This window comes from Dromaius novaehollandiae, chromosome 9 (genome assembly GCF_036370855.1).
Source record: "Dromaius novaehollandiae isolate bDroNov1 chromosome 9, bDroNov1.hap1, whole genome shotgun sequence".
Lineage (NCBI taxonomy): Eukaryota > Metazoa > Chordata > Aves > Casuariiformes > Dromaiidae > Dromaius > Dromaius novaehollandiae.
Window position 1 is genome coordinate 1358052 of NC_088106.1, and position 21624 is coordinate 1379675.

Consider the following 21624-nt stretch of genomic DNA (forward strand, 5'->3'; position numbering starts at 1 on the left):
GGAGCCGTCGCACGGCGCCGCCTTCCCGCCCCGCCCCGCGCGCCCTTCCCGCCCTTTCCTTCCCGCCCCGCCCCGCCCCGCGCCGCCTTCCCGCCCCGCCCCTCTCCCATCCCGCCCCGCGCGCCCTTCCCGCCCCTCCCATCCCGCCCCGCGCGCCCTTCCCGCCCTTTCCTTCCCATCCCGCCCCGCGCCGCCTTCCCGCGCCGCCCCTCTCCCCTCCCGCCCCGCGCGCCCTTCCCGCCCCTCCCCTCCCGCCCCGCGCGCCCTTCCCGCCCTTCCCCTCCCGCCCCGCGCGCCCTTCCCGCCCTTCCCATCCCGCCCCGCGCGCCCTTCCCGCCCCTCCCATCCCGCCCTTCCCGCCCTTCCCGCCCCGCCCCGCGCGCCCTTCCCGCCCCTCCCATCCCGCCCCGCGCGCCCTTCCCGCCCTGCCCCGCGCGCCCTTCCCGCCCTTCCCATCCCGCCCCGCGCGCCCTTCCCGCCCTGCCCTTCCCATCCCACCCTGCGCGCCCTTCCCGCCCTGCTGTGTGGCGTCGCGTCGCCGTGAGGGCGCGGCGTGCCCCGTGCTCGCGGTTCGTGCGGCCGCGCCATCGTGGGAGCCCGTGCGCGGCGCTGGAGGCGAGTGGCGCGGCGGGGGGCGGCCTCGGCGGGCGGTGTCCCGGCGGGCAGGTGCTTTGGCTCCCCCGGCCCGCGAGGGCATGAGCTTAACGTTACCCCCCCCAACCCAAGCTTAGGTTGGTCATGCGGTGTGTGCGTTACCCTCGTTAAGTTTTTTTTTTCTCAGTGTAAAATGGCTTTGCTGGGAAATGTGTAAATTTGGCTGATACTTTTTCCCCTCAGTTCTTCCTCGTCCTCCCAGGTTTTAGCCTTGGTGTTTAAAGTAACCCGTTCCCTACTGCTGCTTCAATTTAATGGTGATAGTGACTGCATATCACTCTTCCTGGCTGTGGTCACAGTACCATTAAATGCTATATCCACTTACAGGGAAAAAAATCATAACCCCTGGCAGCTTCTTACACTTTGCTTATGTGTTGCACCTGGTTCTTGTTGTATTTTTATATTTGCATATGTTGTAATTTTCCTACTCTCCCTGTGCAGTGGGTTGATTGCAGTGCTGTAGCAAAAGTGTTACCTCCCTTCTCTGCTCTGGTTTCTGCTGAACTGTGGAAGGACACGGTGTAAGTCTGGGGAAAACTCTGGTCCTGTGTTAAATGCTTTTGCCATGCTATTTAATGCAATTGTTCTGAATGTTTTATGTTTGTGTGTTTTTTTAATCATTAGGTAACACACGATAAAAGTCTAAGTTGCATTGGTAACTCATAGCAACATGTTTAATGAAGGAGCAGTTCATACCTGTCATTGGTATAGAGGCTAGTAAAGCGATTTCAAGGATTTCTAGTGTAAAGAGCAGTTTGCCAGTTGGGTAGTATGCTTTAATTTCCAAACTTTCTTAGCTTTTTCAAATGAGTCATCATTACAAGAGATGTGGCATGTAAATTAACACTGTTCTTGAAATGGTCAAAATAGAAGGCAATGCAAATATGTTCATGGAGAGTTTTTTTTTCTACTAGAATGTATAACATACTTTCTCTAACAGAACAGAAATGAACTTACGAGCTTACGTGGAGTACATTGAAGAATTGGGAGGAGAATGTAAATCAGAGGTTGTATTGGAAGTTCTCGGAGTTTGATTCAGATCTTGAAATAGTCACAATGTAAAGGTGAGTTTGGTTAATGACAGTGTAAATGAACTCATAAAAGGAGGTTCTTGAAGTGATGCTCAAGACAAGTGATGTATTTAGTTAATCTTCTGCTAGCAGATAAAGCAAATTCCAGGATATGCTCTGTGCTTGTTCTGATGTCGCACCCCATTTCAAAAAGGAAGGAGGATGGGAAAGAAGGACCAACTTTGATTATTTCTACAAATGCAGTTATTATGCAATGTACTGTAATTCTATTTCTATAATTATGTTTAATATCTATATATCTGTAAAATATGTATAACATGTCAAGTGAAAATGCTATCCTTGCTGCTTCTTGAGAGCTCTTCCTATGCTGGCATTCTGCACACATACTTAAACAAAATGAAAATGGAAGTACAAGTAAGTACCCTGCAAGCAGTATTTTATATGGTTAGCCTCTTTGTTGCCAGATATTTGCTTTCTGAGCCATTGCTAGTGCAGGTACCACCCTAGTCTGAACGAAAGCCATTTTGGGTAAGTCTTTTGTGTTTCTGTGTGCACATCTGAATGTCTGCCTATTCTGTCCTGATTATTTGCGATTAGAAGAAATCCATTCCCATATAGTATCATATGTTATCAGTTTGTTCTGTAGGTTTGGCTTATGTATAAGTCTTAAGATGTATCTTTTTCCTGTCTGGATCTGAAGAAGCAGCAAATAGTGCTAGAGACTAGATTATTTTATTTTTCTCACCTTTGTGGAAAGGGGAATGAACTGCTTATAAAGAAGAACATGATAATCAGTTGGGAAACCAGCTCCTGCTACTTATTTTTGCCTCACTCTTTGTCTCAAAATAGGACCTGAGAGGTACTTGGAACTGGCTGTGGGAGGCTCTCTCCTGTCTCAGACCCTGCAGTGACCTTACTGTGCAAAATGCAGTCTTGATCTTGCGCTTCTCATGGTAACATCCGAGTGAGAAAGGAATAACTGAGAATGCAGGTCCCCTCCCAGCTCCACGGGGCAAGCAAGCAGGCAGGCCATTTTCACATGCTACCCCATGCCGCTGCTCTCCTCACCTCACTGAAAACTCTGCGTTTGCTCTTTGCTTAGATCCATCTCTGTCTGCCATTTCCGGGATTCTGTTGCATAGTGTTGGAAACACCATGTGTAGCACCCTGAAACTTTCACAGTTGTCTGTGAAGGACAGTGAAAAGGGCCTTTTGTTTGCAAAAGGGATCTAGAACAAGGAATTTAAATATTTGGTTAAATAGCACTTCTAGCATCTTTAGGATCAGATTGCAGCTGGCAAATGTTCTAGACTTGCTAACAGAATATTGCGTCTGCATTTCACTGCTTAGAAATGGGAAGATTTGTGTTCTGAAGGGAGTTGGGAGGATTCACTTCCTCGCTGGCTGAGTGCCACAGCGCAGTAGCTACTACAGGAGTGCCCTGGATCAGCACAGTGTGAAATCGTGCCTGGGCTCATCTAGAAGTGACTTGTCCAAAAGGTAGGACCAAGGTCAGGCTAGTTTGGGCTGCCCTAATGAGAACCCAGGAACTGACTCCCTGCAGATGCATCATCGGGGACCTCCTGTCTATAATCGGTGTGATCCTTTTCCTTTGGTAATGGGGTGAAATAACAGCCTCATGTTTGCTGTAAAAAGCTGATTCCTGTTCTAGGCCATCAGAGCTGAGAAGCATAAATTTATCTCCCTAGAGAAAGAGATACAAGATAACTATGAGTAATTCTGCAGCACTTTTTTTTTTTTTTTTTTTTTTTTTTTTTTATGAATGAAGGCTAGATGGGCAAGCTGAAGCAGGTAATTCTATTTTCAGCTTAGTTGGACTTTCTGATCCAATTGACTTTCTCCTATAAGTAGTGCAAAAAAAGGGGGGGAAATGTGACCAGTACCACACAATGTTTCCTACAGCATCTTCTTAGTGGGAAGATAATAAGAAAAGAAGAAGTTTTAACAGACAACAGGAAGATGATATGTAGCAGTTTATGCTTTCAAAGTGCCAGTGGTGACTGATTACATTCTTATGCTACATCTGTAACTTTTTTGAAGAGGGTGATACTGTGTTAGTCCTAATATTCTTTATGAAAGACTTTAATCTTTTACATCAATCTCTGAAGGATTGTTATTAGCATTCAAAGCAGAGGGAAAAAAATGACTAGAGGTAAAAGCACATGATACCTGATTCTTACTTGAGCTCTGACAGTGTAATAATCCCAATACGGAGAGCAGGAGCAACAAAGGCAGGTTGTTTAACTTCGTTTACTTCTTGGAAGTATTTTATGAAGGAGGAAGAGCTATGTGATGCATAGCCAAGAACAGAGGAAACTCTGTCATGGCTATGTAGGAAATAAAGTGTAAATCCTTTTATGTTTGTGTGATATTTATTTTTGTGACAGGTAAGCAATCAACCTTAACCTTCTCCTTCCCCAGGGCTCAGAACGATAATGTTTGGAAAGTGCTTTCAGTTCATGGGTTGGTGAAAACTCACAGAAGGATAAGGAGCTATTTGGGGATTTTATTTTTTTCCAGATTACCTCTGCATGGGATTTATACCTGGTCAGTAGGGGACTAAGTACCATTGGAGTTGGTTTCTTCACCACAGTGGTGAGGAAGAGTGTGGTGCAGAGCATGAGAGGTCTGGTTTGCAAACAACAGGAGTTACCACTGCAATGCTTAGTTCATGACTGCTGCATTTGGTGTTGGGTCAAACCCCGTTGAAATAGTTCAAGTTCAGATTAAGTGGGTTTCGTTCTCCTCTAGCCTTGCACTTCCACATCAATGTAAAACAGAATGCTCTGCCTATGTTTGTGTGGGAGAGTGCGGTCACTTTGTTGGGGCCACCCATGGCTGTTTCAGACACCCTTCCTCACAGCTTTTGCTCAGACCACTGATTGTACAAACTGTACAGTGTCCAGCTGTGCTGATGGCAACACAGATATGTGATGCTGGGGGAGCAGTTTGAACAACAGCCACATCTAAGGTCTAGCAGCAGCAGTTGCAGGAGTTACTGCCTCCGGAGTGAGTGCTGCTCCACTGCTGAAGCACAGATCAATTTGCTTTTCTTGCTATGCAAATGGTAACCTTCAGAAGATGCTTAAGTTTTAAACCGTTATAGATCAGTTTGCCACAGCATCTGAGCAGCTGTTCCTCTGTCAAAGAGCATCTTTGTTGCATCTTGAATACCCTGGACCTTCCTGTGCCTTATGTGTTTTGTTAGCCTCAGCTTGTGGTGCAGGGAGCTGGCTGCTGCGAGGGAGAAGGCAGGGTTGTGTTCCGTCATCAGGTCATGTAGATGAGGATGGAGAGTAGAAACAAATACTGCTAAGTGGTTCCTGTTGGCTAATTCAAGGATTTAGTTATCAGTCAGGTTAACAAGTAAAATAACTCCAGACTGATCCTTACTTGTTATTATACATGGTTGTTTCCTTTTTTCTACAGTTTTCAAGCAAAAGGGAGTAAAAGTGCTTTCCTTGGAGCATGGGAGGTCATTTTAAGACGTATTTTTTACATTTCTCTGAAGACGTATGTTTCAAGAGCTGTTCATTTTCTCAGTTGTACTGTGACAAACACTGCCTAGCTCCTGCTTTTGTGAGAGCCTTTGCAGTATCAGTAAATTAGGTCTTCTCTTCAGCTTGCATAGGCCAAGTGGTGTTTCTTCTAATGGAAAGAAACCTCAAGACTGTGGTTTTGCTATGTGCTATATGTTGCAAATGCTGTATCTGCAAACGACACAGCTTCTCACTTTTCATGTTAGATCCTCTGCTTTCTAAATCAGATGAAACTATTAAAAACAAAAACAAAACAAACCCCAAACAAAACACCTTATCCAGTAGCTAATTCTTAGCCCCGCTTGTAGGATTCTGTTAACCTCTAGGAGAGAGATCTTTTCTGTGAGAGTGTGGAGAGTGCCACTTTGACTTTGGTTGTCTGGTTGCAGTGTAACTTGACCCTGTGTTTTCAACTCATTCTAGTTTGGACAGATCGCAGCAAAGAAGTGTTTTAGATCTGCTCTTCACACATTTAGGCTTTCTTTTGTTGTTGTTATGTCCCCTTCTGACTGTTGAATACCTGAGATGTGAAGTCAGGAGGCAATTCATCTTTTCTTATTGAGCTAGGCTGTTACTAATGTCTGCATTGAGTCTGAGTGGTCAAGGACTCCTACTGACTACAGCTTTTGAACTCTGAGCATCTTGGATGACACGGAGCCTGATAAATCATGCACAGTATTGGCAGACACATCAAAAGCTTCTACTCCGTGCATTTAATGCAGGCATGGGGATAACCTATTTAATTGAGACAGGTTTATCTTTTCTTGTCTTGTGAAAAGTTGTAACATCTTTCTCTTTCAGCTATATGGTTATTAGAAGTGGGCGGAAAGAGAGGGATCATCTATCACGCTAGTTTAGAGGAAAGCTGGTTTAAAGCTTTGCATGTTTGGGGAAAATCTGCTATCCTCCTTAGTGGAGCATATCCTCAAACTGGGTAATCAAATATGTGATGTAGTATGACAAGTACAGTCGGTAGTTCCTATGCTTTAAATGAGGTCTTTAATCTCCTTTCAGACCACCTTGCAAGCAGAGCTATTAACCGGCAAATGTACTCAGGCAGCAGATGAACTGAAACACAGCTGCTCTTGTTAGAGTAGTGTAACAGGTGTAGACTGGATGTTTTCAGTGCTCTCTAAACATAGGCTAGTGTCTTTCCCCTTTTTTGTTTGTTTGTTGTTTTAACTGCATTAGCTTTAAAGGCAGTATTGGAACTGGTTTTTGGAGGCTTTATATGTTGTTTTCTGTAGGGTACTGTGAGGATACTTAATCTAGCATGTTATAGTTATTGCTTCTTGATATCCACTATATATTATGAATTTACAGACATAGCAGGATGAAACAGCAATTTTTTTCTGGTTATTTGTTTTATTAAGGGCACTGGGATGATAGAATTGTTTTATTACAAGTATTTCTTCAAATTTAAATTAAATCAAAGTGTGTTGTTCGTGTGCTCTGGGAAGGAATACTTCAGCAGCGTATAATGTAAATGAGCTACCGGGATGATACAAGATTAGGTCTAGCATTCTATGAAGCTTTAGGGATTTTTAGGGGTGGGGGAGGTAGCTATGCTGATACAAAAAAGATCAGTCAAATCCAGTGAATACAGATCACACAAACCTATGCTTTAGTACATAGATAATCATGTGAAAAATCTTCAAGTCATTTTGAGGTTAGTCTCGAGGTCATGCTGGTGTCTGACTGTGGATTACCCTCGCCAGGGAAAGAAGGTTCTTGTCTTAGGTCACAGTGTGCTGATCCGTTGCAGCAGGTTGTTTCAGTGCCCTTATCTTTGCACAGAAACCGTGGATAGACTGCTGGTTTAGCATTGCCAGGGCAAGTCATCTTCAGGAGAATATAAAGAACAGTTATAGTAAAATATTTATAAGAACAGTGGGATATTCTTCTTTTATTTTGAAAAATCGAAGTAAGAATTTTATGCAGACATGTTGTGACTACTATTAAATTTGGGCACTGCTTTTTGAGTCAAACATCTTGTACTCTTGCTGGTTGGGTATTATCCTTCTTTTATTTACTTTTAAGGTCATTCTTTTCTTCTGTAATCTGGCATTGATAGAGAAGAGTTGCATGAATCTGTGGATTTTTTTCTGCCTGCTGTGAATTGCAGAGATGTTGGCTTATTGCAGCTCATAAGGCTTCCAGTGCTGAATCCTTGTTGGCTGGAATCTGAAGGGTTGGAAGATGTGGCCTGTACATTACCCAACAGTTTGGGTTCCTTGGGTTGATGTGTGTCCTCATTCATTGCTTTTATTAGACTTGACAGGCAGAGGAGGGTAGTTATTGTACTTGAGCTCTGCAGAGGGGGAGTAATTCACTGTTGCCCTTCCTGCTGGGTGTATCTCTCTTTCACCTACATCTGTCCCACAGAAAGGCTCTCGTGGTAGCCAGTGAAACTGTCTGCTTCCCATCAATGCAGGGCTGTGGCTGCTGCAATAAAAAAAGAGAAGAGCCAAAAAGTTGAAGGAGCAGTGACAGCTTTATATAATGTTAACAAAATTAGCTTCCAAACAAATAAAAAATGCAAGTCAATCAATGCGACAATATTTAATTAAGCCTCTAGGCCTTGTAGGTACTCTGTTTTTCACCTTGGCTATAAAATTGACCTTGAAGTTGGAGAATTTACATTTAAAGTACTTTCTTTGTAGATGGCTTACTGCTAAGTTGTCAGGATCCAAGTGAATCTGTTTAATCCCAAATGCCAATGTGTAGTTTTAATGCAAATTTTATTCATAGAATGTCAAACTACTCAACTTATAACCATGCAGATCAGAAATTCTTCCAACCAGTTTTGATTGATCTAAGTGATTTGTGGTTTCTCCCTTGATACTAAGCTGTTTGTTTCACTTGATCTGGAACAGAGATATATTAGAGTGAGCCTTTTTACTGCACATGCAGGAATCTTCCAAGTGATGCTGAGAGTATGTAGAAACTTCTGGTCGTGCACCTCCACAATCGTATCCAGATGCCCTTAAATGAGGCATTTAACTGCTGCTCTTATTGTTATGTGTGTATGTCCTATATGACAAATTGTAATTGTATGTTCTCATACCCTGCCAGTTACTTTGCCATGAATTGATAACTTACGTTAGTATTTAAGATGCAAAAAGGTGGTTCTTTAGTGTGAAGAAAGCATGACCGAACTTTGAATTTGAATTTGGAAGGCTTTGTTTTGCTTTTGTCTGTTCATTACTGTGTGTGAACTATGTGGTTAAAAATACATGTATTTTCAAATATTTGCAAATTGAGAAATCACATACCTTAATGGTTTAATGGAATAGTCTACATTCCTTTGGAAGAAGTACAGATTTTTCCGAACAGGCTGCCTTTTTTGTTGTTAAAGCTCTGTTGCCTCTTAGCACACGTCCCCCACGTCTCTGTGTTCACAGTGGCCGGTACAGTTGGGGACAGAACACATCAAAGCCTGACGGGATGGCACTGAATCCCATGTAGTCTAATGGGAATGGAGCATGCCGGGCATGACGTGAGCTCAAGCCTGTGATTTTTCTTAGATGAGCCCCCTTCTTCAAGTTCTTTGCCAAAGTAGATTCCTAGACTGAACATCTTGTCAAAATCAGGGGGAGCATTTCCGTTACCTTCTGTATAGTTTGGGTTGGAACTGAAAGTCCTAAACTTAGACTGCAAAGTATGATGTGTGAGGTTTTAAAAACTGTTACCTATTAATGAAGTCATTGTGAATTGAGAGTACTTTACCACCAGGAGGCATGCAGCACCTGTTGGGCAGTAAATAATCACTTTGCTGTCTCCAAGAGCTGTTAAAATCAGTTGACTAAAATGAAAGAAATAAAAAGAATCATGCTTTTTTTAATGTTCTGATTAATGCTGTATTTCGTCATGCTGCAAGATTAAGAAAATAATGTAGGCACCCTTCTTGTGATGTCAAATGTCATGGCTCGATATGTATATGACAATTATTTTTAATGATGTAATGTATCATTGTGAATTGGAATAGGATAATTGTTATATTGTTAATAGCCAATGCCATCTTTAACTCGTTGACAATTGCTATATATAATTAGCCAGTGTCTTAAGTAAAACTAACTGGAGTCCAAAGAGGAATATATTACTTACGAATCTATAAACCTACATAAGCTATATGTATAGTGCAGTGGTTAAAGGAAGATGGTTGGCAGTTTTGGCAGTTCATTATCAAGAACCTTAAAATATGCTTAGAAGTGAATTGAAAAGAGGAACAGAAGTTACAGAAGGCTGATGCATGCCATGGATGGTTTTTGCCTGTGGTGAAGTAAGAATTTGTGATCTCTCTGTGAAGATGGTCTTGCCAGCCTCCAGGATCCATTATTAGTCATTTAAATGGTTTTAAAAACAAAAACCAAAACAAGCAAACAGACACCACTCAGGTAAAGGAGATGAGGCTTGGTTCGTTATTTTTCAATTACACACAGATGAGAGCACATGCATGAATTGTATTATGCTTTATTTCCTAGGTACAATTAGGTTACAATTTTAAAAGTGAAGTTGTTTTAAAGTTAGATATACTGGCTTTTGAGTTCCTAACTGCAGCCTTTCTTCTGTAGAGCTTGTAGATTTTGATCTTAATTTGGCAGCATTTTTAATTAGCCAGAGAACTTCATTATTTTCAGATGCTGAAAAGTGTGGGTCAGACTGTGCCGAATGCTAAGCGCACAAATCTACTGGGACTACTTAAGACAGATTCATACCCTCTGCTGAATCAAGGCGTAATGCTGTTCTGTGCTCTGTTCAATAAAATAGTTTTCAGACTTGAAGACAGTTAATAAACAGGACACAGAAGTCCTAATGCCACTAATTTCATCCTTGATTAAAAGGAAGGGTGGGATTTTTGACTTGACTGAATTACATGACTGAAGATACTCCTAGAACATAGAGTTTTATTTGAATCAGATGGCTCTGAGCTGCAGTTTTACTGGCAAATAAAACTGCCATAATTTCATGGGCCATGAAATTCATAAGAATTCAGTCTTAAACTTGGCTGAATTTCACTCCACTTCCATGAGTCTGAAGTCCAGTCTGATACTCCCAGACAAATTTATAGATTCATCTTTGTATTAGTATTTATTTACCTGTGGAATACTTTTTTGGTGGTTGCTATTACTTTGTCTAAAATAGATTTGAAATCACAGTTTTTGCTACAACAGTGGACTGTTAGCTTTAGTCTTTTTCTGTGTGAACTGGCTTCATCAGTGGTAGCTTCCATGGACATTTGTCAGGCGTAAGGGGAAATGGAAGAGGAAATAGCATCATTACATTAAAATTTCTGGAATAGTTTGCTAATTCTTAGTTTAACAAAGAAGTGAACGAGATCTGGAACCTTTCAAGAGTGGTGAATGAAACAGAAGACTTGTTTATGTGGGAGAGTGCAGTCAGTTTGGGGCCACCCATGGCTGTTTCAGACACCCTTCCTCACACCTTTTGCTCAGACCACTGGTCGTGCAAATTGTACAGTGCCCAGCTGTGCTGATGGCAACACAGATGTGTTCCAGACTTTTGTAGTAGCTTATGCATAAGGCAACAACAGACTGGTGGCGTACCCAGTATTTCCTTACTGGTTTCCTAAGTGACTGTTACTATGTTTCATTTGTGTTGGAAATGTGCTGTGTATTTCAGACATGACTGGATGTTTTTGCTGATTTGTATCAGAAGGATGAGTCGATTTGAATGACCTTTCCATTAATAAATATGATATACTCTACAAGAATGAATATTGCAAACTATTTCAAAACATAGGATTTTTTCCATAAAAATCTCTTCCAGAGTATCAGACTGCTGTGCTAAAATTCGCAATAAATTTTCATACAGGCCAAAATACAATACATTAATATAGCTCACACCTTACTCCCGTTTCTTTTCTCCTTATTGCTGCTGGCATTTGCTGCATGCAAATTCCAGCCTCTTCAGGACAAAGCAGGGGAACATGCAATGTGCAGTGATATACCTGTTCATCCAAGGCCTTATGCTGTGTTACTGAAATAACTAAATACTATGCTAGCTTGTCAATAGCAAAACTGCAGGACAGACCTTGGTGCAGGAGGGCAGGCGGTGTGGTACAGCTCGGCTGGCCTGTGGCTCCCGCTGCAGCTGACGTTGCCGCAGGTGTGGTGGCCTTGGGTGCTGTGGCCTTCCCAGGGATGGCAGTGGAGACGCCGGGGGCGGCCTGCAGTGCCCTGGCTAGCAGGGAGGCGCGGAGCCTCAGCGTTCTGTGCTTCCGGCCCCGTAAAATCTGGTTTTTATTTGTTAGCTTTCTATTAGGCATATGGAATAGAGAATTTGGAAGCAACCTGACAGCCACTAAAATGAATGTTCTTTTTTTGTTTATTCCTTGGCTTGAATTCAGACATTAAATGGTGATGCGCTATGAGTCTCATACTGAGTCTAAAAATTTGTCTTACGAAGTATTTGATTGAATGCAGTTCAAAAACAAAACAAAGGCATGACTTCCTTTTTTATTGCACTAGGAAAAAATGACTTTAAAAAAACTGAATGTACTTAATATTGTGAATCTGAGCAGACTAAGCGTACATATTTTCACCTTTTTACTGCAAAATTTTTAAGTCGTTCAGTTAGTATGTTAGTAGCTAAATTACATTTATTAAGCTAACTCTTAAACTGCCATACTGCCTATTTGGAATTGAAGACATCTCTTTTTTCATGATGCTGCTTGTAAACCATAAAGTTGCTGAATACATATTCAATATTTTTTTCTCCATTTAATGTGTTACATGTTTAATAAGAGTCCCCAATACTAAGAATACTTAGTCCTGAGAGTCCAGATCTCTAATGGAGTGAGGAAGGGGAGAACCGCGGATGCAAAGACAAGGCAGGGTGTCTCGCTTTGGAGCAGATGGGCAGTGGTGAGGGATCAGGAACAGGAAGCCTTGCAGAAGAGAGTGAAGGGGTTCCTTCATCCTGTGTGCACCTTTCAGTGGAGTGCAGACGCTTTTTGACAAGGGAAGGAAGGGACTCAGGTTTGGCTTAAATTCTTGGAGATGGTAGAGGGTGAAGGAAGAGCTGTGTTAGGCGAGACTATGCATTCAAGAATAGAAGATGGAATCAGGACAGAACAAAGTGCAGTAGCAGCAGAATACTGTACTTGCTCCGTTGCTGTATTAACTTTCCCAGAAATGCTGAAATTGATGTTACTGAGCTTGGCTCCCTCCTGTCTGCGTTCAAGATTATTCTCTCCCGAGGTCTGGCATGTTCAAAGGCCTGCCTGCCTTTCCTGCAGTGAAACAGCACTCTTCAGCCAAACCACTGGCTGCTTTGCTGTTATGCAGGCCAGTGGCAAACTGGAAGAAGATCAGTGAGCTGTAGAGCTCCCCTCACAGCTGAGTGGCCAGGAAGAATGGAATATCAATAAACAGAAAAGGATGGGAAGATAGTGTGTTTGCCAGGTTTGAGTGTTGCCACCAGCAAGCTTGCCATATACTTTTGTGATGGAGGCAACTACTGAATATGTAACTCCATTACAGATTGCAAGTATTTGTTAAAGGTTTTTAAATGATACTTTCAAAAGTCTTAATTTAAAAAGCTACTAACTTTCTACAGCTGTTGTTCCTTATGTTGGTGCCATGTGTAATGGTGCATATTTCTCAGCCCTGGGAAACAAAGATTTTATGATTAGCTAATATCTCAGTGTAGGGATGAGTCACACTTGCAAGGAATTGCTTCAAAAGCATTCAAACTGCAGTGAAATTCCAAACGCTTAATAGTTCAGTATGGTTGTTCAGATACACGTGCTGCATGCGTAGGTGTCTTTTTCCTCATCCCCACAACATCTATTAGCTTTTCAAAGCATTTGGCCAAAACAGCGTAACGGCTATCCTGTCAGCAGAAAACGCGAGCGTCTGTTTATTAAATGCCGAGTAACCCTTTGTCTAGCATTGTTTTAGGTATAGGCATAGGAAAGACTTTAAACTTTGGGTAAGAAAAGAAATATAAACTGGACTTCATCCTGTTCCTGTGTCAGTCCACTATAAACTTAATAACAGTAGACATAGAAGTGAACTTACTATTTTAGTTCCAAATGAATAGTACTTTACCATTGTTCTTCTCCCCTCCCTAATATCTCTTTCATAAAGGATGAACAGTTTTTAATTACTGGTTCCTTTGTTCCTATTTTTCTCTTGTCTTTGGCATGCTAATGAAATGTGAAATACCCAAAATGAAATTAGAAGATGAAGGTTATAGATTATGGAATGACAATTTTTACATGATATTTATGGCACCAAGGTACCCTTTAGTGACTTTTCTTAATCCCTGCTTGTAGCTTGTATTTCTGAAGTACTGCAAAATATATATAGTACTGAATTAGCTTGTGCTCAAGCTAGTCTGGTGATGATGCCAGCCACTGAAAGAGATACATGTATAAAATTTTTTTTTTACTTTTCCTTGAGTAGGAAAAGTCGCTTGCTGGTAGTGTTGCAAGGAGGCCTTTGTGTGAGATGTGTGTGGACTTCTTTTCATAATGACTCTCCTCCCTATATCTTAGGCTTTCTTAAAGTAGACTAAAGTGCAAGTGGGCTATGGGGCATGAACTATAGCTTAACCTAACGTATTTGGTTTTGCATTGGAACAGAAAGTAGCATTGTGTAGTTGACTTTAGCAGAGTTTAAGCCTTGGAATTGTTGAGGGGACCGAGTTTCCTTTTAACTGAGGGGTCGCAGTGGCTCTGCTCACCTCCAGCTGACTCTGGGCCTGACTGCGCTGAGCGCTGCTGGCAGATCCCAACGCGTGACAGTCTTGGGGCATCTCCACGAGAGGAGGGGGCTGTGGATTCACCCGAGGGTGCTGACTGCGTGTGGGAGCCCCAGAAAACAGCATGATTGACACAACTAGGACTTAACTACAAGATTTGCATGTTTTTTTTTTTTCCCCAAGCAAAGAAAGGAGATCAGAAATGGCCTTTTGAACAGACCATAAGGACATATCTGCAGGTAAAATATATTTCCACTACATAAAATCTCTTTTTTTGCTTAGCTCAGGGAACTGGCAATAGCTCTGCTTTTTGAATGACTGAAGCTATTAACTGTAAGTAGTTAGACCAGTAATGAATTTAATGTCTTGGGTAAAATTACAGTTGACTGAATGCTGGCTGAATGTATTCTATTAAAAGCTAGTAATTTTCTGTTAAAAGCTAGTAAATATGTTCTCTTTCCACAACAGTGAGTTTAATAGTGTAATATTTATATGAAGAAAATTGTTGAATCAAACTGAAAGGAATGTGCTCTTAATTCTTTCAGCAGTTCTTAAACCACATGTATACAGCTCTGTTGAGAAACCTGAGTAATATTTCTCTTACTTCTACAACAACATTCTCCTCTAATTTTCATGCTTTCCAGCATTTTTCTTGATATGAAGAGAAGACAGAAAATGCCATTTTTTTTCCCTCAGTGCTGTCTTAGGACTGATTGATACTTGGGTAATATAAGCAAACAAATTTTATTTCCAAAGTAAGTTAATTGAGCTTTCTGTAACATGAAATAACATTAGCTTGTATAATAGTTATAACCTAGAAACCTGTTGCTATAAACTGGTCTTGTGCAAAAAGGTCCATATGATGCTTCTTTGTCGTACTGAACTAGTCAACTGTCAACCGAAAGCCAATGTTAATTTATGAAATGAAGCATTTCTCCCTGGCTGAAGTTTAAACACTTTCCAGTGTATTTATAAAGGCTTGTTTATATTCAAAGCACTTTAAAAAAACAAATCTGTAAATACCAGATTGACTTCAAGTAAACATTACAATTAGTCACAGATGATTTTCATCTTGATTTGAATGCATTTTTTGCAATTTTTTCTTGATTTTGTAACAGTTTTCCAAGAGTAGAAATACTAATTACACACTAGAAACAGGGAGTATGTAGTTTTAAAAGCAGCATTACTTTACTTTTCCTCTTTTTCTATACTTTGATTTGCATTTGAGCACAGGATGGTGCTGAATTGTGGTGTACCTTGCAGCGTCATTTGATAGGTAATATTTAGCTTCTCTCCCCTCCAGAGACCATCCCCATTAAAATATCCAAGGAAGGTGACAGTTACCCACTTCACTATTGCAAACAGAGAATAAATGGAATAACCCATGACTGTACCTGGCCAAAATCATCAGTTTACGACATTTGGACTAAAACAGTCTTTCTTGAAAATACTTTCTTTCATTATTTCTTTTGCTGAAAGAAAAGGAAAAATAATAGGACAACTGAGTGTTTTGTTTTGTTTTTTTTTAAAAGACACAATGCATTTCTGAATCCTGCAAAATAAAAATTGGAAAAACATTTTCTGAAGTCCAGATTAGCCAAGATCACAGAGTCAGTGTCTTGAAGTACTTAGATATAAATTCACACACTTTTGGCTTCTAGCTCATGTTATCTACTATATATTTAACAGATAACCTTTGGCTTTGCTCTGTTTTTATTTACAATGTAGAGTCCAAAGTGACTTCACTGAAAGTATACTTGACAGCTGTGAGAGCAAGAGCGTGCTTGTTGGACTAACCTGAAAGCTTCCATGCCACGTTCATCCCGTGATAGTGTTAAACATTTATTAAAAAAAATTTTATTCTAATTTGGTTCTTGCATTGCCCCCAGAACTGTATCGAGCATCTGGGACTTTTTCTTCCATCCTGAGCTGAGGCGTTGAGGGTTTGGAGTCCCAGCTGAGACAGTGCGTGCTGCGGGCTGTCTCTGCAGCAGGGCCTGGAGAGACAATGTGGGGAAGCTTGCCTCGGTCTCCAGCCTCTGGGGAGCTCATCACATCGTTTCCAGCTGCCCCGAGAGAGCAGCCACCTTGGCAGGTGAGCTCTAACTGCAGAGTGCCAGCGGCGAGGAGACGGTCATTCCCTTCCTGCTGGATCTCTTTCAGGGGCTCCGACGTTGTTGTGCTTGCTTGCGTTGGCTTGAAACCTGGGGAGATGCACTATTCTCGTTCTCACCCATCTCTATGACAAAAAGGATAAGAAACATCTGACAGAAACCAGACAGATCAAATCTTTTAAATGCACGTGCTTTGGAAAGTATTATAAAAATGTGGAACTTGTTTTCTTATTATTGAAACATCATTTCACTTTCCCTTAAGCTGAGCCCCTGCTTCATCAGTCGTTCTTTTATGGATGGTCTTTGCTAATGTTAACTTTTCACTTTCCCCTCATAATTTTAGTTCAAGTCTTCTAGAACAAAGTAAGTATCATACTGGTTCCTCCTCTGTTTCTATAGACTATTCCCCTTGGAATGCATATATAGAAAATACTTGGTTGTATATGAGCTGGATTTATTTTTTAGGCCATAATAAGTGAGAATGAGGGATCAAATTCTGATCCAGTGAAGACTTTGGTAAAATCGCGCTAGTTTCTAAGGATTCAGAATTAGGCATCTGGAGGACTTATTTTGCAAATCCAGGCATTTCTGAGCCAGTTGTGTTTGTCACTTGCTGCCAGCGCTCAATTTTTTTTTCCAGTTCAGTTGTTTATGTAAGCATTCTCTTTTTTGAGAGACTGAAAGTATCTGGATATGTTTGAGGGTATAGGTGAATTAAACATATCTAGCAAATGCCATCAACTACAGTCAGCTGGCGGAGCCTTGTGAAGTTCTCATACCACTGCCCCGGCCAGCTCTGATCCTTGGTTTCCTCCTGCTGACTGTGAGAGGGTACGGGCGTGTTGTGTGGGTTCCCTGTAGCTGCCTCCTTCATAGCAGATTTCCATATTTTTCACAGCCCTGGCTTAGACCACTTAACTTGGTGCTTGGGGTGCCACAGGTAAAGCTGAAACAGCGTCTCAGTCTTTTTCCATAGCACTTCAGTTGCTAGATAGAAACACTCCGAGATGAAACCCTATGTTATTTCAGATGCATAAAACAAGCAAGCGAATTAGTATTTCAGTCTTAGGAGGGCATGTCTGTGACAGGAATTGTATAACTATCTGGAGCTAGTGCCTGCCCTGAAGGTCTTGCAATGCAAGTATTGAACAAAGGTTGCTTGCTTACCTTGATATTGAGAGAAACAGAATGTGTGTGCAGTAATTTTTACAATTTTATTCTATTAAAAAAAAACCAGTAAAATATATCTGTATGGTTCTAAGAGGCATAATATCGTCAGGAAAACTTTCAGCAGCTGGAAAATACAGGAGTGATGCAAGGTGAAAAATATCTAGAAGATGTTTTTGTTTATTAGGTGCTGAGAAACTGACTGCATTTGACTCTGGGAAAGCCTTCTGTCTGTCTCGGAAGTGCCTGGCACTGCCGGCGCTGCATGTAAATTTTGTGTTTGCAAAATCAGAGCATTGATCAGAGCACTGTGCTTGCTTTGGGCAGACCGAAGAGGTGCAATGTAATTGCCCCTTTGCCTTAAGAACAAAGGCCGTGGTAGAAGACCCAGATAGACCCAGAAGCTCTTGGACATAAATTTTTGTAACATTTGGGAATTGCACAGAAGTGTGATTGCTAGGATTCTGCATAAATGCCAGTGACACCTATAGGCCATTATATTTTGTATGCTGAACTGTTTTGTCAGTAGTGATTGTCAGTTAGTGTCTGCAAAGCAGGTTTGGTATAAGTAGATTCCCTACTTTCTGGAAGCTCTTTCATTTTTTTTTAAATGTAGTCTACTATTTCTATACTAAAACCTGGTAAATTATTTTTTTTTTTAACACTTGGGAAGTGTGAGGTGTTTCTTTAGCATTTTGTCTGGATCTGTCGCTCGTGATGTTTTCGTAACATGCGCAGGAGTCGGACAGTTTGGAATGGGTAACTGGTCTTGCTCAAGTACAGCAAGAGCACGAAAGCCCTTTCTGGGAGATGAAAGCCCTTTCTGGGAAATGCCAAACAGTCTGTATTTAAGTATTATGAAGGAACGGAGCCAGGGCAGGCAGACTTTGATTCCAGCCTGCCTCTTTTTCTCAGTGGGAGGGAACCACATGGGATTGTATTTCCCACAGAGAGAAGACTTTTGAAAAAGCTCTGCTCGCTCCCTGTAGCTTGTCATGCACTTTGACAAGCCATGTGGACCACTCCTAAAAATCCACTTCAGTCAGCACAATTCGTAAAATAAATGTGGATTTGAAACCCACCAGTGGTACTGTCCTGGAGTCCCAGTGAAGGGAAAGACTCTGTTGCAGTCCTGGGCAGCAGTCCGGAGGGGATGCTTTCTGCAGACTTGGGGAAAGTACAGGCTCTTAACTCAGACAGACTCCTTCAGGATGATTCAGATCAAATTTTGAAAGTTGTGTTTTTCTCACTAATATGTAACCATAATGGAGCCAGGCCTCCATTTGGTTTCCATTCTGATAGTGCTGTTTTAGATGCTGGACATCATCATCTTGCTTCACTAGGAATTTATATTTGCAGGCTGGGATTGAGATAGTCTCATACTGGCGCTTTGGCATATGGCAGGTCCGGTTGTGTGCCTGTGCTCTCTTGGGGCACACGTGCACAGCAGCCCGAGTAACACTGCAACACTGACAGAAACAGAATAAGGCATTATGGAGACCGGTCTGGAATAAAATGGGCTCTGTGCATATCATCATTAACACTCTAATCTCACGCTAGACTGAAAGGGCTTCCTTCTTGAGGTGTGCGAAAGTCCTTAGTAAGTCTGGCAGGAACTCGAAGGCAGACTGCTCATGCTTCTCCTCTTCCTGTCCCCGGGACTGTCACTCTCTCTGCAGTTTCACATGACAGAAGACTGTGTTTTTGCAAGGCCTTAACCTCCTCATGTGAGTCTGACCTCATTCGCAGTGTTTCTCGTGGTCTTTGTTGGAAAACCTAAGTATAAAATCTGTTTTGTCACACACCATTTTCTCCTAATTAGCCAGTTTCTCTGTCTGTGAAAGTTGCTATGGGGGTTGTTTCATGTTTGGCTGCTAGAACCATGTAGCAAAAACAGCTTTTAATTAAATCCTTGCAACTATAAAAATGACTACAAGAATGTTCTGGAGAACAACACAATGAGAAAGAAGAGTGCAGGGTGTTCTTCGCATTTACTGTTGGCAGCAGATGTGGTTTTAAAGTTTTGGGGTTTTGTTGTTGTTTTGTTTGTTTTTTGAATTGATGCCTGTGTTATTTTCAGTTGCTTTGTGGACAAAAACAGAATGACAGCAACACCTATAAAGCATAATGCCCTCTGCTTCAGATCTAGTGTGTTTTAACAGCCATATGATGGAAATACTGCTTAAGAAAACGGAAGGACTCTGAGAGGGCCAGAGGTAAAGAAGCAATGCTTGAGCAGTCAGCAGACAACATTGAGCGTTCTTGTAACCAGCCTAATCAACTTCAAGTGAAGGAGGTTGGTTAACTAAAAAGCTAGTCTTGTTCCAGTAACTGTAAATCTCAAAAAAGCTCGAACAGTTGCAGTGATGTGAACAAGGGGAAAAAATGGCTGTCTGCTGAATGCACTCATTACAGAAATGATTTAATTATCACAGATGAGTGTGAAGCAGTATTTTCGTGCTGAATGGTGTACACTGAGCCAGAATTTAAAGAATAAATATTTGGCCTGGGCATGTTGTGCACTGCAGAACTCCATTACATTTGTTTTCGTTATGGACACAGCAGGATAGTTCTGAAATCATTGATGCAGCCCAGCTCATGTGCTTTGTTTTGGACAAAGTAGCAAAAAATATTTTGCAGGGTATATCACAAAAATGATGTTGATTTATTGGTCCAAGAAATTAAACAAAGGAAAATCAAGAAATTAAACAAAGGAAAATCAAGAAATTAAACAAAGGAAAATGTGAGCAAGAAGCTGACTCCTTCAGGGGTTTACTTCATATGCTTCAGTCAGACTGATGAATAACTAAAGACGTGTGAAAAAAGTATATGAAGTTACTTCTATGTTTTTCTAATAAATCACTGTAGACAACAGACAGTTCCGTAGCAGTAAGGCTGAAGCTGCATGATTTATTGGCTCAGCGAAACAGGTACACATGGGCTAGGACCCTAGGTCTGTGTTTGAAAACTCCAAAGTAAACTGTTGTTGGGGTAAGAATTCGGCAGGCCAGGTCCCTGTAGACCTATTACTGAATGCGTAATGCAGCTTTAAATTACCGACAGACAGGCTGTCATGCAAGCCTGAAAGTGGCAGTCTGAGTGAGAAACTTTTATTAAAGCATAAATGGGGTTTTTTAAACATGTTTCAAGATCACTAACATTTAAAATCATACAGCAGTAGTTATTAGCAATAAAGTTATAAAAGGTGAAATAAGTCTTGTCATGGAGTGTGGAAATTTGGCAATAAAAAAGGAGCAGGCTTCAAGTGATACTTGAGCTCTCTTTGGGAATGGTACTAGTTTTTCTGCAAAAAAATTCCTCCTCTGCAGGATGCATCTAAAGATGTCATGCAAATGTCTTGATTTTGATCCAATTAAGTTCAGCCTTTCTGCAGTTTGGTTTCTTTGTTTTCTGTGCAGTACATGAAGATGGATGAAATGTTTAACCAGCTGGTCAGAACTGCTGGATATCATGACTCTTTACTCAAAAAATAAATGACCAATTATTTAGCACATTATGTAAAATCAGATTCAGCCTTGTTTCAAAACCTTATTGTCTTAAGCTTTGGATTGCTTGAGTAGGCGAGCATGTGGTTAGCAAGCAGAGTTCATCTAAGTTCAAGAATAGTTGGTAAGGAACTGTTGGAGTGTGCAAATGTCTGATTTCTGTGCAGCTATCATAATAGTATCCTAAACCAGCCATACAAACACGACGCTTTCTGCGCTAAGTTTCACAAATCTGTTCCTTTGAATAATGTGTTCGATAGCTCTGACCGGGACTGTGGAATGCCTGTGCAGAGTGAATATTTTAGCTTTGTTTCCTTTCTGAACTGACCTGACTAAACAAATGTGGAAATTTCCACTGCCTTTCTGGATGCACATACTGTTCTTCATTGTACTTTTTCTATTCACTATTATTAATATGAGCTGTGGTTTTGTATTAAAACTGAAATGCTACACAGAAGCAACACAGTAGTCAGCAGGGAATTCAGGAATGCTGAGCCTTACATAATTTTGAACTTGTTAAACCACTGCATTGAGAAGTTTAAGACTTCTCTCATTTCTTAGGCATCTAACGCTGTTCTCTACTGTACTTACTGTGTTACTCCCCAGTTTTGGTTGCAGTGCCTTATCTGTAGTTCCTGTGTTCTCTGCCACATGCACAGCAGTCAGCACTTAAATTTAATATGCAAGATTCATTGCATAAATTACATAAACATGAATCAATTTCAAAACAGGCACTGTCTGTAAACAGAGATCAAAGTATCTATTTTATCTACACGTCCTTTGAGTTCAAAACTTCTGAATTTATTGATCTCTGAAAGTAGCACGTGATTCAAAATTAAGAGGCTTTAACAAACTATGAATA

General features: G+C 41.2%; 1 protein-coding gene across 15 annotated transcripts in view; it reads left to right on the forward strand.

Annotated features, from left to right (window-relative positions):
* The first annotated feature begins 371 nt into the window (after nucleotides 1-371).
* Nucleotides 372-21624, forward strand: part of AADAC (arylacetamide deacetylase) — a 63542-nt gene continuing 42289 nt past the window's right edge. For 6 of the 15 annotated variants that reach the window (XM_064516479.1, XM_064516476.1, XM_064516491.1 and 3 more), the window contains exons 1-3: nucleotides 373-615; nucleotides 1096-1175; nucleotides 1595-1718. The gene's annotated coding sequence lies outside the window, so the exon portion shown is untranslated. The other 9 variants (XM_064516486.1, XM_064516487.1, XM_064516488.1 and 6 more) reach the window with 6 other exon arrangements.